This window comes from Chroicocephalus ridibundus, chromosome 5 (genome assembly GCF_963924245.1).
Source record: "Chroicocephalus ridibundus chromosome 5, bChrRid1.1, whole genome shotgun sequence".
Taxonomy (NCBI): domain Eukaryota; kingdom Metazoa; phylum Chordata; class Aves; order Charadriiformes; family Laridae; genus Chroicocephalus; species Chroicocephalus ridibundus.
The window spans coordinates 17,452,143-17,455,670 of NC_086288.1; positions in this window are offsets into that span (position 1 = coordinate 17,452,143).

Here is a 3,528-nt window from a genome sequence, read left to right on the forward strand (position 1 = left end):
AACACTCCCATCTCTTCCCGCTCCCCCCCCCATCCTGTGGAGATATGTTTCGACTATGTAAACAAACTTTTCCAACTATGCAACATTCAGGGACTACCACCTTTTTTTATTAATTTAATTAAACCATTTCAGCATTTTGTAGAGGTGGCCGGTGGGTATAGCTCCTAATTGCATTTTTGTTTAAAATGATTCTTCTTAGATCACATTGCAGTGATTCCCGCTTTTCATGGCTTGAATTATTTCCTTCTGACCAGGAAGATGGAAAACAGGGTTTAATAACTGTATCAGGTAAGTCACATGAGCATGTGCCCAGTTTAGTATTCTGCAATGCTAATAGTCACATTTAGTTGTTTTCACTGTTATTTACATGTGTAATGAGCGTTTGATGTCTTCAAATTCAACTGTGGAAAATTAAGAATTCAGCTAAGAGTCAGCTACCCTACACTTTCACTAGGGTGCTAAGTTTGTATTTATACTCCAAATGTTATCTTGGGAGTTGAAATGAAAATTTACAAGACATTAACTGCCTTTTGTTAAGCAACGCGTTTTTTACTCTCTCTCTTGCCAGGCAGCTTCTGTATTCTGGTGCCTGAAAGATTAGAAAACTTAGCCTAACAAAACCAAAAAAGGTCTAAGAGGCAACATAATATTCTTCCATCCAGTTAAAGAAAACAGCTAGCGGTAGCTAACGTAAGCATCCTTAGAGCATGACCCATAACTGGGCATCTGGGCTTCACTTTAGAAGGGCTCGCAGAAGTCAGCATATTGAGATGTGGTAACACAAAAATGAAAGCCCTGTTTTGAGAAATGAGGTTCATGAGGACACTAATCTATGGGAATTGAATTTTGCTGCTTTTCCTACAGCAGCTGGTTAGGTGCTTTGAACCAGCAAATGCTTGTTTTCTGAAGTTACACTTAAACATAATCCTTACAGGGAACTCCCCCCAGATACGGAGTATTTGAGAACAGTTAGTACAGGAATAATCTGTACCAGAGGTTGGAGCTCACGCACTGAGATGTTTCAAAAAATATTAAATAATTTAAAATGCTTAAGATACAAAGGAATCTTATCAACAGAGAGATTGGATGCTTTAGATCAACAATTTTAAGAGAAGAATGAAGAACTCCACGCTACAGCTGAGAGCAGCGGTACCCTCCGGCTGCCCACCGGGCACACAGAATGCTGCAGGGGCAGACCTGCATGCTTCAGAAGTAGCACCGCAGTCACTGCGGTTCTCCCTCCAGTAAGGGCACCTTCCCCCTGATTCCACCACCTTGTCTGGTGAAACCAAGTGGTTACGCAGGTTAGGTACTTCACCCAAATGGCTTGGAGGATTTGGGATCCAACCGCCTACTGCAAGTTTTGCAAGATGCCCCAAAGGCAGTGTTTAAATAGTAAAAGGAAGACACTGCCAGAAGCAAACAAGGGAGAGGATTCTTCATTCAAATTCAGACCAAACAAGGCAGGCAGCTGTACCAGGTTATCTTATTCTGTAGCATCCTTCTCAGTTTAAAGAAGGAAGAGTATGAAAGTTTAACTTAAAGGGATTGTTAAAAATCTCTTTGTGTAACATCTGAATGAAGTTCCATGAAAAGCCCAAAGGTTAAACTACTGTAATAAGAGATATGGAAAGGAAGCCATGATCAGTTGTAAAACTGCTAGTAGCAACGTAGTCTAATAAAGCAAATTAACTTTAAAGCCATTTCTTGAGCAAGTCCATTGATGTTCAAGACAGGAGAATCAGTCCTCTTTAAAGAAAAGAAGAAAGCTGTTACTAGTAAAATAGAACGAACTATTTATGCTGTTCTGTAACTGAACTTTTACATGAAGTTGTAGACTGTGATTAACAAAACTTTTTTATTGTTTTTAAAACAAAACTCTACTGCCTTTACAAATATAGTGTTGCTTCCTGTTTTTTCTTTTTGTGGAATGGATGGAACACTTTCAAACATAAGAAATGTATCTCGCCCTCCACAGAAAGTCTCAAATAAGACATTAGCAACAAATACCTGTTTTTAAAATATACAAGATGCAGAGTGGTGTACTACTGTTGGTTCCCTAACAAAACTTGTTATTTTCTGTTGCAAGATACTAATTCTGGTAGCCACAGGGTAACTTGTTGAGCCCAATGCACAAAACCTCATCTTCCAGTTGTGCATTGTTTATATAAGCACTTGAGAACATTAAATCTGCATCCTGGTAAAATTTCCTCTTTGTAACAGAGAACAGAGTCATATGCTCACGTAATGTGAAGCTCACTGTGAAAAGAACAATTTTGCCCTTCCAAACGGGATTCCTAACGTGTACATATCAGCAACTAGTTGCTATCAGCAGCCTGGGGGTAGCATTCCTCCGCACCAGGGATCTAGAGACAGAGCAGATGCACAGCAAAAAACCCAACCTATTCTAGTAAGAAAACCTTACTACAATTGCTTGTATTAACTGTATCTGCTTTTAAGCCTTTATACATAAAAATTGCCTCAGACATTTGTAATGTAATATTAAGTATCTGATGACCATGAGCAGAAGACTTTCTGTTCTTACACATGACCTTTTAGCAACTGGAGATTTGCACTGTTTGAGCTCTTCTACCAGGTATCAGGAAGTCTACTAGACAAATTAACGTGTAGATGGCTTTTAGGAAGCCAATACTTAAGAATGCTACTCGTTACACTGCTGTGGTAAAGCTGTTAAGATATTCCTGATGTTAAAGCCTACGGGACCAAAGCTAGCTCAGTCACGTACTGACGTAAACTTAGGACAACTGAACCCCCTCAGTGCCAAAGATGTGTGACTACAGTGGCAGAATTCAAGACTGAGGTTGCAGAGTAGCTGCAGCTCTTCAAGGTCACTCAGTTTTTGTTCAAGGGCTTTAAATATGTAAACTCAAGGTGCCAAACCATCCACAACCGATTGTGTAGAGGAGGAACAGTAGAGCAAAGTAATGTGCATCTCAGTCATTTGATGTCAGTCATGAAGATACAATTCTAGCACTTGAACTAGTTTAGCAGGTTTGTATACAGGTGTAAGTGATGCTTTCTTTTTCTGTGAAGATACTTGAGAACATAGTTCACCTCCACCAACTCCAGCCTGAGTCATGGACTACTTACTCTCTTTGTAGCATGCGCAGTGGTGGAACGTGAAGGGCGTGGTTGGAGATAAAATGTCTGCCAAAGCCAGAAACAAGAGCATGACCCTTGTTCACAGGCTTGTACAGGAGAACTGCTGCAGGAATGCCTGATGAACACCTGAATGCATTTCTGCAATGGAATTTAAGTCAAAGTGTTACACTGCAACTAGTCTCACTTTCTTACACTGTCCTGAATGCAAAACCACTTTTCATAGAGCAGCCCATTCCTATCCTGGTAATGGAAGAGGTGTCTATACTAGAGAGAGTCAAAAGAGAAGTGACTTGCTCTAGCAAGTGCTACAGTACCTCCATGACTAACAGAAACATTAAAATATAATAACATACTCTGGACCTTGACAATGTCCAAGATGCATCAAAGAAAATAGCGACTCAACTG